A 14,827-nucleotide genomic window follows, 5' to 3' on the forward strand; every position below is an offset into this window, starting at 1 on the left:
AATATCTCAAATTTTAGGGTGCCTGGGCAGGTCAGTTTGATTAAGTGTCTGACTCTTGACTTTGGCTCAGGTCATGATCTAGGGATAGTGAGATGGAGCACTGCATTGGGATCCATGCTCAGCATGGAGTTGGCTTGGGATTCTCTCTCTCCTTCTGCCCCTCCTCACCACTCACACACTCTCTCTAAAATAAATAAATCTTAAAGAATAAAAGGAATATAATATCTCAAATTCTACCATGATATGTTAAATAAAGCAAACTTCAGAAAGTAGAAGTCAGGGGCACCTGGGTGGCTCAGTGGGTTAAGCTGCTGCCTTCGGCTCAGGTCATGATCTCAGGGTCCTGGGATCGAGTTCCGCATCAGGCTCTCTGCTTGGCGGGGAGCCTGCTTCCCTCTCTCTCTCTCTCTCTCTCTCTCTCTGCCTGCCTCTCTGTCTACTTGTGATCTCTCTCTGTCAAATAAATAAATAAAATCTTAAAAAAAAAAGAAAGTAGAAGTCAAAAAAATAGAAAGAAAGAAAGAAAGGAAGGAAAGTTTAGGATAAAATCCTGAAAATGGGTTCTAAAAGATTCTAGGTGCTAGATTCACACCATCATTGACATTATTAGCTATCTTCGCTGGGTAATTTGCTGGGTAAATTCAGGAACTACACAACAACCAAACCAAACCATACTAAAACAAAACAAAACAAAATAAAGGAAAACAAACAGCCTTATTTGACTTTTTTTTTTCATTTCCAATTGTGATGCTTTTAAATTTTGCATTTTCCTTAGTCACTTTAGTCTAGAATCAATACAGCCTTAATCTTGTGTATCAGCCAACGTGGAATGACCCCCAGAGTGTGCATAAATATTTATTCAAGAGCTATTTCTTGAGCTCCCTACTATGTATTTATCATTTAGTAGGATACACTGTCCTCAAGGCAGTGGTTGGAAGACACACATGAGAAGTTGAGAAACATAAACAATTTATCAGAAGTCAGAGTATGATTTTTTCAGCAAATTTAGTGTAGTGGAAAAGGCAACACAGACAGAGCTTGAGGGAAATTAGTATCAGCAAAGGATTATTAAATGTATCTATCATGCATTTTGAGTTCAGGCAAAGCTCCATACAACTCACAGCCCTAGAATCACCGAACTATGGAGCTCAGAGAAGGCTTTAAAATTCTTTCATTGCCTCAGTTCCCTATATGTTGAATTTATGCAACAGATCACTAATCTGACTTCATAGATTGTTGGCAGTTGTAAAGGATAAGACAGACACTGTGAATATAGTGTATATTAAATATCAGATACCCAAATGTAACTTTGGTGATAAATATGTGACTTCATTAACACAAATACTAAAAAAGAAATGTAGTAAAAAAGAAAGTTAATAGTGTATTTGTACAGTCAAATGATCTCCCATGGAATAGATGGACCTCACTTAGGTCTTGAAAGGACAGACTGGTTAGTGAAATAAAGGTGAGTATGCCCAAGGGAGAAGAAAAATCATAAGTGAAGGGTGGGAAGTAAGACAGAGCATAGTGTATGGGGGAATCAAGAGTGTATGAGTTCATTCGAGATATCTGGTTATATGATAGAGTGGATTTATTCTAATAATGTCAGCTATCCCAAAATGGGGGGGTGTTACTCAATTTTGCAGGTTGCCATTTTTTAAATTTGGACTCAGAACATGCTGGTGTATTAGCAGGTTTCACTAATTGCTAATAGTTAATATGATGACATTTTTGATAATCCAGTTAAAAATGAGAGAATTAGGATCAAGATATAGGACTTTGTCATATAATCCTACTAAATTACTATCGGAATTATAGCAGAGGTGGTAAAAAGGAATAAACCAGTAACAGGTATCTGAATGAAGTTGAATTTAGACACAGAGGTTGGGAACATGGAGGTCTGGGAATAGGACAGCTATCTTTCATTGTTAAATATTATGTTTCATTTGAATACCAGATGAATATACCATTTTTATAAAAAATTAACTAACAAAATAAGTTTTCTTCATAATAATATTAAATAGGGTTTTCTTGAGGAAAAGTTATAGCCAGTTATGAAATGTAATGAGTAAGCCTGAATATCTTCATAGAATAGGGTCTCATGATTGCTTATCATTCCTTACGTGTCATCAAAAAAAAACTTAATTAAGACTCTGGTTTATAGAAACATCCCATACAGTCAGCATATATGCTGAAAGCATGAAAAATATTTTTTCTTCAGTATACAAAGATATTTCCACTATAGGCATGAAGAGCATTATGTAATGATATTTTTGCTAGGGAAATTTCTAGACTTCATGGTTTCATCTTGCTTCTTAAGAACAGAATCCTTTACATGTCACTATTCTTAGGTTCTTACAGGGTATTTTCCCTTCATATTATTCTATATCCATAGCATGATATTAGGGAATATTCACACACAAACACACACATACACCCAGATGCACATCATACACCCACACATACACACACACACCTCTATTTTAAAAGGAAACCTAAGCCCCTAAAATTATAGAGATGTCCTTACTATTTCACCATACATTTTAGGCTATGGCTTCACAAACCATATAGCAATAATATGTGGGTTCTTTATTAAGCTAGTGAACCAATAAGCATGCAAAAAATTTTTAAGGAAGTGCCTAAATGTGCAACAATTTTACCATGTCTCTCACCTCGCTCTGAACAGATATGGTTGATAACTGACCATTAAGAACATTTCATAGTTCAAAATCCAACCAAGTTTATTTAGGGAACCATCAGTATATTAACACACAAAAATTAATCTTTCCCTCCTTCCTAAATACCACTAACCATATGCTGATGTCCTAAACCTGACTCAGTCTCAGTCTATTCAAATTCATCCCTAAGCACAAAGCTTCTTACATGAAAATTTGGTCAGTTCCCTGCTCAAAACCATTTAATTGCTCAGAGTTCTTAGTTGCATGAATCTGTCTTGCTTAACCAACAAATAATTGAGTATAAGTATTAGATAAATAACAGAATAAGGCGAGAAGACTGAAAAAAAGTTGGATAGGATAATAGGTGTGAGCCAAAGTAATTCTGTTCTTGCAGACAGTGTTATGTATACTTTTTTTAAAGGTATGGAAATGGATATTCATGACATTGGCACATATATTCCCCTGTCCCCTGCTACAAATGGAGAAGTGGTGAAAGTGCCACTTAGACCCCAGGCCTTCTGAGCTACGGCCCAGTTCTAGAGGGCACAGCCTTCCTGCCTGGTCTATTGGTGGCAAAGTAACTCACCTATTCAACCTTTTCCCACCTATGGCTAAGAAGAGACATCCATCCTTCCAGAGTGATTTGGGATACATGAGACAGACATGGTCATAGCAGATCCCTCAATAGAGATACTGGTATCTAAGAATTCCAGGATGATATTCCAAAAGCAGTAAATCAAATGCCTGTTGATGAGGGGTTACAGTAGAGATTCCAGAACTAGATCCCAGCTCAGCCAACATTTGTCAACTCCAGGAATTTCTACTATAAAATCTGGTAGGACTTCCATCAGGCTCTGCAAAGAGCAGCCACATTCTGTTTTCTTTAGCCCATACAGACTGTGGATACTCAGGCAAAATTCAACCATACCAGACAGACTCCCGAAGAAGCCAGAGGTACTGTACTCTAGACATGTTAGATCAGCTACTTGAACTTCTAGCCTCCTCTGAACTAGGGTACCAAAAATAAGATGAAAAACTTTCTGCATATTTACCATACATAGTCATCTCCTCTGCCTATTAGCTTCAAAAGGAGCAGATCCCAGGTTATGTTAGCTAAATCTATCTCTGTGCCTGATCATCACTGCTGAGTCCTTGGGCTGATACAACAGCATCTGACAAGTGGCCATCCACACATCCTTTGGGAATTCATTCAGGATGTTTTTTGTTTTTTCTTCCTGGATGCATTTCTAGTAGCTAGTATGTTAGTATTCTAACCCGTATATATCATCATGGCTATTGTACTAACCAGCAGTCACCAACATTAGTAATACAGTGGCTGTGAATCTCAAATACCCCAAAATCTTTATGCTGTTATACTGACAATCAAAACCCCAGTTTGGTGGATCCATTTGGTCAAGCCAAAAGGGATCTCTTTGCATGCATTGCTTCTATTGCATGACATGGGCAGTAGCTTCCTTCAATACTATACATAATGGAAAAGAGGTCCCCCATGAGGAGGAGCAGCTAGATGATAGAAACCAGAACGAGTTAGTGAGTCAATGAATTTTTTGACTCCAATGTTCACTGGTATTAAAAAAAAAAATGACTTCCTGACTCTCCAGTGCTTTCACAAAAAGGTGAAAACCCTTTGCCTAGATTTTCGGGCTCTTCCTACTATACGAGTTGCTTATCTCTCCAATCTGAAGGGAATTTGAACCACTAGACTCTTGGCATTTACCATTAAACTATAGAACTGCTTACATTTCAAAATAATGTATTTGGTGAAAATTATTGGTCAGTGATGTATTTTTCAGCTTCAAACAATGTCTTTAATATTTTCCTGATCATATCACTTAATTTCCCTTTGAAGAATATTAGTTAACTCTCCATATGTGGGAAATTGGTAAACAGTTTAATACACATAAAACCAGGAAAAATGGAGATTTTTTCCAAAGTCATAAGATGACTGGTAACAGCAGACTGAGATTTCTTACCTGGCAAAAATTGAAGTGCAGTGAGTGTGATAAGGTCAAAGTGAAAGTGAAGACCTCATTAGCCTGGAAAAAAAGGGAAGGACAAAATAGACATGTAGGAAAGCTTGACGACTAACATTCAATTCTTAATTGACTCTCAGTAGATTAATTCAAAGAAGTTTTTAGTAGGTAGAATGAGCCTTGACTGCTCAGAGTGATATTTTTAGTTCCACAGAAACATTTCAAGTTTGGAGCTAAATGAACAAAGATATTTAGAATGGGAATCAATTTCCTAATCCTTATTACCATGATATATTCTTAGCTATTTCATTTCCAACCTCAAGTAAAGGGCTTTGAGAAGTTCTGGTGTTTGCAACCTAAACTTTCCAAGATTCACTAACATTAAAAAGAAAAAAAAAAGCCTTCTGAGAAGGAGTTATCCATTCTTCTGTCATCTTAAAATTTCCTGTGTTCCTCTATTATCAAGCTATTTTATTCTGCTTTGTAGCATATTTGTTAAAATTCTGACCCAGACATATTTTCCAGCATTTTTTCCTCAATTAAAAGTAGATAGCAATCCTGATTTAATAGAGTTTTTGTGAGATCAATTTTGGTGATCTATGTAAAGTATCCAGCACACTGCCTTGCACAAAGTAGAGGCCAGTGATTTTATTTCCATCCTCTTGCTTCCTACTTTATTCTTTTTTACAGATATTTTCTTAATGGAAGATACAAAATCATATGTTATACTTTGTCCATTGTATGAGTTGAAATAGTGTTTTGCTGATTGGAGGAATTCTAACATGTATGAGTGTCAGAATTTTATAAACAAGGAATCTGAGGCCCAAAGTAATAAACAAGCTGGCCTAAAATGGCTTGACAAACCAATGGCAAAACCAAATTCTGATTATGTTTTTTTCTGGCATCCAAGTAATTGTTTTTGTTAATGAATTAATTTATTAAAAATATTAATAACTGCTATTACACTATCTCTTTTCTTTATTATCTCAAAAACATCTTGTAGGCATAGGAGTATTCTAGTTCCTTATCAAGAATTATTAGTTACTTTAGTAATACTCATAGGTCCTAGCATGTGCTGGAGTTCTCTTCCTGATTTCCACTGGTTGACTAGTGTAATGGTTATTTCTATGATTCATAGCTAGTTAACCACAATAATATTCAAAGTAATGAGTAATTTTTGGTATTTAGTAGGAAAGGACAAAATTCCCTAGTTCTGACATTGTTGCACAATTAGATATCAGTGTTTGTCTTGATACTTTCCAACTAATACCAAAAGCCATATTTATATAATTATTTTTACCTGCTTTGGACAAGATTCATTTAAATATCTTGGTGTTTCAGTCTCTTCATCTGCACCTGAAAAACAGACATGATTCCATCATATAGTTGAAAGAAAACTTGTTAAATCATGTGTTTTACAACCCTACTACTGGTTAGAGAGCACTGTACATGGTCAGTGATGGTCATGACCTTCTTCTTCCCAAATAAGCTTCATTAAGCAAGAGAGGTTTCCTGTTACTACAGAAAAGTTGGAGGACTTAAGAGGTGAGCCTCAAAGTAATTGCAACTTGAGGATCCATTGCCTAAATGTCACAAAATCAAAATAAGTACTTTTCTGCACTTGGTATTATCTGTGGCATATCTGCACACTTAATATAAACTAACTTCTCTAGGGCACATGTGTGCTTCTTTTGTTCTCTCCTCAGTGGTGTGTACTACTGTTGTGTAAAAATAGATAGGTACAATGAATCTTTCTGGATGTAATTTCATTATGGATATTTTTCCTTGTCCATTATCAGAAAGATTAAAAAAAAAAAAAGGAATCACCATTAACTTTAGAATAATGTGTTAACTTTATAAAGCCACGAAAAAAGTTTATTTAAATAATAAATGAATGAAGGGTATATAGAGAAAATCACACCACTGAGATCAAAGGAGTAGAAAATCTCTTTATCTTAGGGTGGTCTTTCTCAATTCCACAGATAAGTCTCATGAACTGGCTTTGAAAGATGGACAGACAGATGGGGTGCCTGACAGTCAGTTAAGCATCTAACTTCAGCTCAAGTCATGATGTCAGGGTCCTGGGGTCTTGGGATCCAGCCCTACATCAGGTTCCATGATCAACAGGGAGTCTGCTTTTCTCTCTCTCTCCCTCTGCCCCCACTCATGCTCTATCTCTCTCAAATAAATAAATAAATTTTTTTTAAATATCGATAGGCAGATGAGTGAATAAAGATGATTCATCCTATTATTCATATACATGCACATATATATGAATAATGTAATGAATATGTATATATATGAATAATGGAATATTACTCAGCCATAAAGAAGAATGAGATCTTGCCATTGGCAAAAAATGGATGGAGCTAGAGGCTATAATGCAAAGTAAAATAAATCAGTCAATGATAAACATTGTATGATTTCACTCATATGTGGAATTTAAGGAATATAACAAAGAACAAAGAAAAAAGAGATAAACCAAAAAACAGACTTTTTACTATAGAGAACAACCTCTGATTGTTGTTAGAGTGGTGGTAGGTGAGGAGATAGGTGAAATAGATTATGGGAATCAAGGAGTACACTTGTGATGAGCACTGGATAGAATTATTATGTCACCATATTATATGCCCATAACTAATATAGCACTCTATGTTAAATATATTGGAATAATAATAAAAAAAGATGGATAAACAAATTATAGAGCCCTGACTGAAACCATGCAATAACCTAATACTTCCATATTTATGTATGAAAGAATTCCATCTTCCAAAATAAACTGCCAAACATGCATCAGTGTCTGTTTCATGAATTAACATGGATTATCACTGAACTTGAATGGTAAATGTGTCACAGATCTGCTTTGGATAACACATGCCGAAGTGTAACTCGACATGGTCTGTCAAAGGTTTGGCCAGTAGAGAATGATGATTAAATGTCTATTATATATGACAACCTGTAAAGACTCTCTGGTTACTCCTGAGGGACTTGGATGTAAACAGGTTCATCTTTTACAACTGAGAGTCAAAGCAGAGCTACCTAATTTCTGCAACTTATTTATGAACCTCATGGTTTACTTTTAAAGGTTGATCTTAATTTTTTTATCACTATAATTATTATTATTTTATTACTTTCTTTTTTTAAGAGAAAGAGAACATGATCAGGCTGGGGCAGAGGGAGAGCGTGAGGGAGAGAGAAGTTTAAGCAGGTTCCATGCCCCAGCATGGAGCCCTATGTGGGGCTCAATCTCATGACCTTGGGATCATGACCTGAGCCAAAATCAAGAGTCAGAAGATAAACTGAGTGAGTCACCCAGGTGCCCCAAGACTGACCTTACTAATCTATGGGTTTATTTTCTCCACAAAGTCTTATTTTACCCTGCCAAATATTTAATAGACACATTTTTTAATAAGGTATACACTGAAATATTGTGAAATAATTTAAATATCTTACAAAGATATGACAACTAACTAAAATGATGGCATGCCCACTTCAAGGTATATTATAAACCACTGGAAAAGAGTTACATAAAGATAACAGCATGCCATAAAAAAAATTAATGTTAAGTGAAAGAAAGAGGTACGCTAAGTGATTTTTTTGTATGCTAAGTGAATAAAGTTGTACATGAAAAAAACTTATAAGTTCATAGTAGCAACAAAACTTTTTGAAATGTATTTTCTTTATTCAAATTCTTCTTAAATATATTTTACATATATGTGTGTATTTATTATATTAGAATTGAGAAATTATTGAGGTGCCTGGTTGGCTCAGTTGGTTAAACTTCTGACTCTTGGTTTCAGCTCAGGTCATGATCTCAGAGCCATGAGATGAGCCCCATGTTGGGGCTCTCTCTCTGCTCCTCCCCTACTCATCTGCTCTCTTTCTTTCTCTCTCTTTCTAAAATAAATAAATAAAATCTTTTAAAAATGTATAGAATTGAGAAATTTTTGACTTTTATCCAAAACATTGAAAGCATGGCTCTGAATTTTTAAAGAAAATCTACAATTAATTGTCCTTATAACTTATCACACCTGATTATTGAGTTCAAATTTCTTTATATTTTTGGGTGAAAATTGTTTTTTATTTTTGTTTTTTTTAGTTTGGTGTCCTTTTTAATTTTTTTTTTCTCTTTGGGTGTAATTTTTTTTATTGTTTTGAGGTCAGGAGATGTAATTCATAATCACTGACTTCCACAAGTCACCAAATAGTTCTTTTTTTTCCTTAAGATTTTATTTATTTATTTATTTACTTGAGAGAGAGATAGAGCACAAGCAGGCAGATGGGCAGGCAGAAGAAGGAGAAGCAGGCTCTCCATAGAGCAGAGAGCCCAATGAGGGGCTCAATCCTGGGGCTCGATCCCAGGACCCCAGGATTGTGACCTGAGCTTAAGGTAAATGCTTAACTGACTGAATAACCCAGGCTTCCCCCAAATGTTTCTTATGAGAAAGAATTTTAAGTTGCTTCTGGACATATTTAAATGTAAAATGAAGCTTAACCTATGACTGCCATACTGAAATTTCAATTTGAGTAACACTGATCCTAATTACATTTCTTCTTAGGCAACATCATTCTCTATGCAGCTCCGTAAACTTGCCTGCTTTTTTTTTTTTCTCCTTAGTATAAAGCCATAATAATCCTCTGACATTTTAAATATTTTATTTATTTTTTTTCTTTTTTGCAACATAAATGACATAAGAGAAGCGTGTTTTTTCTTTTTCCTTTTTTTTTAAATTTTTTTGTTTGTTGTACCTCCTGTACCTCTGATATAATTTACATACAATAAATGATTGGATGGCTGAATGAAGAGGAATGGAAGGAGAACAAAACAGTTAATTAGGAACAGGAGAATGAGGCATTAATGTCTATCTGCATACCTCCTTGAAATTTCCAGAAGTGAGATCAGAGACACATAGTTGGAGTTGTCCCTCAAGGTTTCTATGTTGTTTACCAGGTTTGCTGCCTGGATAAAAGAGAAAATTACACTTTTCTTTCAAATTAGGTATGGTCATGGGGCTCCATGACTCAGAAGAGATGCATGGAAGTGATATATATACCAGTATTAAAGTGACACTTTAATAATGCATAGCTACCACATTCCCTTTCTCTTGTCTAAGTTGTCGTGGAAACACAGAGATGGATAACCATCATCCAGGGCCCTGTGTGAAGATAGCATAGAGCAGTGTCTACCCTGTTGACTTGAGATGGACATGTTACACGAATTTGACATAAAACTTCATGGCTTCATGCTCATTTGTTATAGAATCTGTACCTCAATCCAATCTTCACCATGGTCTGCATCTCCCATAACTAGAACCTATCATATAACAAACACACAATAAGCATTCTTTGAATGAGAAAGAAGGATAGAAGAACAGAAGGGAGGAAAAAAGAAGGAAAGGGGGAGGAAAGAAAGAAAGATAGAAGTTGGAGCACAAGACAAGGATGAGTGAAATGTTTCAACCACATCAAGTTAATCCCTTGAAATTTTCCAGAGCAAAAGAAGTCAGAGGCACAATGCTTAGTATCATATATGTGACTAAGAATAAAGGTTGAAATTAAATGATGTATGTTCAGTGGTGGATCTTAAATATCTTAGTTAAGAATGAAATACTTGTTGGGGCACCTGGGTGGCTCAGTGGGTTAAAGCCTCTGCCTTTGGCTCAGGTCATGGTCTCAGGGCCCTGGGATCCAGCTCCACATCGGGCTCTCTGCTCAGCAGGAAGCCTGCTTTCCCCCCCTCTCTGTCTGCTTCTCTGCCTACTTGTGATCTCTCTCTCTGTCAAATAAATAAATAAAACCTTAAAAAAAAGAATGAAATACTTGTTAATTAACATAACTGTATACTACTATGCACTGGGAACTATTCTGGGTTCTCTAAACAAATACATGTTACGTAATTTATTAATTTTCTATGTAACTTTTTATATTAAATTACTAAAACAGTACTTATTAATATTTTATTAACTAATTTAAATAATTGAAATATTATTTTATTTAAATTTATTTTATTTAGATTCTCTGTCATGGATGAAATAGACTGCAGAAGGGTAATGGCAGAATCTGAAACACCAGTGGCAACTGCTTGAGGTAAATATGAATAAATGTGCTTCCTAAGAGAAGAAAACATAATAAATAAAATCTTAAAAAAAAAGGGGGGGTACCTGGGTGGCTCAGTGGGTTGAAGCCTCTGCCTTTGGCTCAGGTCATAATCCCAGGGTCCTGGGATCAAGCCCCACATTGGGCTCTCTGCTCAGCAGGGAGCCTGCTTCCCCTTCTCTCTCTGCTTGCCTCTGCCTACTACTCTGCCTCTGTGATCTCTGTCTGTCAAATAAATAAATAAAATCTTTAAGAGAAGAAAACATGGACTCCAGTCTAAGCTCTATTACTTATAAATTCTATAATTTAGGGGACATTGTTTGATTTAGCTGAGCCTTATCGATACAACTAGAATAAAAATTATTCCTATCTTATAGTTTTAATGATCCAAATCAATACGTCGATAAGGACCTTAGCCAAATGTTTAGCAGTTTTCATAGATGTTCTCTCCTTTGTTTTTGCTTTGTTTTATTTTTGTTTATTTTTACTTCTGGAGCCATCAAATTAAAACTATAAAGTGGGCATTATTATGTGTCACTTATGTAAGGGAATAACTGAAGCTTTGATAAATTATGTAACTTGATCAAGGGGAAAAGAAAAGAGACGAAGTTGTGATAGATACTGGAAGCCCAAGCTTCGCTCACTGTGATAGGCACTTCTGGGTGCTCTCACATAAATCAACGAAGCAATAAATATTGGGAATGCATGCTTTCTGACATCACTATGTTAGAGATTCTATGACATGGTCCATGCAGGAGAGTACCCTTCACATCATCTAGATACATGTGGAAGCACAGACAACGAGAACTAAGCCATGCAACTAGCACACAATTAATAAGCACAGAGATGGACAAGTCACCTCAGAGACAAAATATTCCCTGGGTGGGTGAGCAGTATCATAGTCGTCCTAGGAAAGGCTGTACCAGTCATAAAGACGGTTCAGCAATAGAGATTTCTGAAAGAAGCAGAGAGACAAGTATCAACACTTCCTATCCAGAAGTTTCCAGGAATCTTGGTCTTTGGACTAAAGCTCCATTCCTTCCAAGCCTTACAGCAACACATCAAGAGATAGAAATGGCAGGCTGACAGGTGTGCCAGGGGCCTTCAGGGAGAAAAGGCTCTAGATCCTGCCCCAAGCTTTCTAGTTCAAAGAACCTGACAGTTTTCATTACAACTTACTATTTATTTTACATTTAGATTTATATCCTATGTGCTTCTTTCGCATGAGACAGCCTTCAAATCCCCTCCATTTTAAGACACTTATGAATCAAGTTTCTACACCCACAAGGCAAAGGGCCAGACAGCTTCTCTGATACATAGTGGTGCTTGACCAACCAGCATTTTCCTAGTGACACTCTTCATTTGTTGAGAGTTTCCTGCAAACTTTTTGAACTAGTAGCTAGACCTATTATCTGATGCTGTTCCTATCATTGCAGTTAAAAAGTAATGCAGTTAAGGAAGAGTACATTTATATAAGAACAATTTTATGTTATATATTGCATAAATAGGTACATCTATAATGATGGTGGTGTGTCATTCATACATACATGTATGCACATCTATATAAAGATGTGTATATGCACATTTATGTATATGTATATGTGCATATATGCATATACATATGGGTATATGTAGTTTTTATTTTTATTAATTACCTATTATTGCTTAACATATCAAAAACTTAATGGCTTAAAACAGCACACACTCATCTTCTCACAGTTGTTTTCAGGTTCACTTTTTTTGTCATGGCTTAACTGGGTCCTCTACTTCAAGGTTACACAGTCAAGGTATCAGGGCTATTGTCTCAACTGGCAAAGGACCTCTTTTAAGTTCATTCAGTAGGCATTCATTCATTCATAAGAGTCATTGGTAAAACTCGATTTTTTGCAAGATGTTGGACTGTGGACCTCAGTTGCCTGCTGGCTATTGGCTGAAAGCCACACTTCCTGCTTTCCCTACGCGGGACTCTCCAACAGGACAGTCTACTTTTTCAAAGCTAACAAGAGAAAGAAAGTTAGCTGGTGGGTAGATACAGTCTTGTTTAACCTAATCACAAATAATCATTCTATTACTCTTTTTCATATTCTTTGAGCTGGACACAAGTTTTTCAACACAAAGGGTTTTTATATGTCTGTGAATACCATGACACTGGGAATATTAGTGGGGGTGAGTATTTAGAAGTTTTCTCACTACAGGATATTCTTTCCATATCTATTATTTTATTATTTATATGTTTCTCATAATAACCCTCTGAATCAATTATCATTACCCCTGTTTGCAAGATGGAGAAGGATAAGGTCTTTAGACTTAAGTGATTTATCCAGAGTCAGGTCACCAAATCAAACAAACAAACAAGCAAACAAAAAACAGAATTGGGCTTAGACTTGAAAGCCTAGTTCAATTTCCTCTGCAAATATGCCTCATTTTCTCAGGTGGGTTGGGTGACTCTCTAAGAAACACTATCTGATTAAGGGCCTTAAAGAATTCAGACAAGTTTTATTAATCTAAAGCTTGATCTGTGATATCCTTGGGTTTTTATTCTTTTGATCTTTAAATGCCTTCAACTTTTATTATTGGGGAATTAAGAATGGAAGAAGGAGCCCTGGATAATTGAAAATGGTTCACTTCCACAGATATTATGGGTTACCAGAGAATAGATACTAAGAACACTTGGCAATGGTTACTTCAGCATGTTTGACTGAAGGGTTATAAACCAAAAAGAACTTATCATCTGGTCAGTGGAAATAAATTGTGAGGCATTCATAGATCCTCCTTGGACCTAATTAAAGGAGTCAATTCCATTAAGTTGAATCACAATTCACTCAGATCCACTTGTTGCCAGGCAGTATGGTGGGCACTAATAACATAAAATGAGTGAGAAACAACAAATCTTATCCTTGAGATCAACATTATAGAAAAGAGTGTAAGGAAATTGGCTTGGTCTTTCCTGCAGCAGTTCTCTGTGAATATCTGACTTTTCCCTAGGCAAACACTTGCCCCTAGAAGCAGAAGTCTAGGAAAAAAAAAATCTTTTCTGTATATTTGTGGCCCTTCTGAACAGATTTCAGAAGATTCTGCTTAGGTCCTTCCAATCTACCTTCTTCCTCCCATTTCATCTTAGGGAGCAATTTATATTCTACCCTTTCTTTGCACCCAAGTTCATAATGAGTATAGTGAAGAAATTTTAGCACTTTCTTTGCCAAAGGCTTCTCAAAGGAGATAATAATAATAATAAAAAAGTCCAATAAAACTTCTACAGAAACCCCAATGTTACATCCAATGTTTCATGTACTGGGCATTATTGAACCTCTTCTAACATGATTGTGGCGTTATTGAATTGGACATGTTTGATGAAGGCCATTTTTTAATTGCAACTATCCATTTTAAGGAAAAAAAAGTAAAAGACCATTCATGTTGTTGCTGTATGTTCTTATATAAATTATATTTTACTATATGTCAAATATATACAATGTTTATAATCTGAATTATAAAATATAAATATATATAAATATAAAGAAAAGACAGATAAATATAATAAAATAAATAATTTAAAATATCCACTGATTCAAAGACTTTTGAAGGTGAGTTGTGTCTTTTGATCTAAAAAAAAAACTTCCACAAATGACATATTTTTTTTATAAAGGCACCCCTAATAGGGCATAAAAAGTTAATTTAATAATATTCAATGTCATTACACTGAGATGCCAAGATTAATTAGAGAAGGTGTTTGATCACAAAAATACTATGAACTTTCTCCCCCTTTTCCATGATGAATTTAAATATGCACTTGATAAAGGACAGCAAAGAGGGAGAAGAAAATTATGCATGCCACTTTTTGAGAGTGTTATAATGACAAGCAAAATTAACTGCATATTTATTAAGAAATCCTTTATATTTTCTTATTTTTTCTTATGGCCAATATGACTTTGTGTTTGTAAAACAAAGCCATTGTTAAATTTACATAATTGAGCAAGAGCATGTAATTCTATTTATTAAATTAAACAAGAAAGTTGATTCACCTTTTGATAGTTGCCTGTATCTAAATTCCACAACGTATAA

At 35.4% G+C, this 14,827-nt stretch overlaps 1 pseudogene; it reads right to left on the bottom strand.

Moving 5' to 3' along the window:
- Nucleotides 1–3,289: 3,289 nt before the first annotated feature.
- LOC125095590 (sorting nexin-19-like) overlaps nt 3,290–14,827 on the bottom strand; it is a 77,581-nt pseudogene continuing 66,043 nt past the window's right edge.

Source organism: Lutra lutra, chromosome 3 (genome assembly GCF_902655055.1).
Source record: "Lutra lutra chromosome 3, mLutLut1.2, whole genome shotgun sequence".
NCBI classification, from domain to species: domain Eukaryota; kingdom Metazoa; phylum Chordata; class Mammalia; order Carnivora; family Mustelidae; genus Lutra; species Lutra lutra.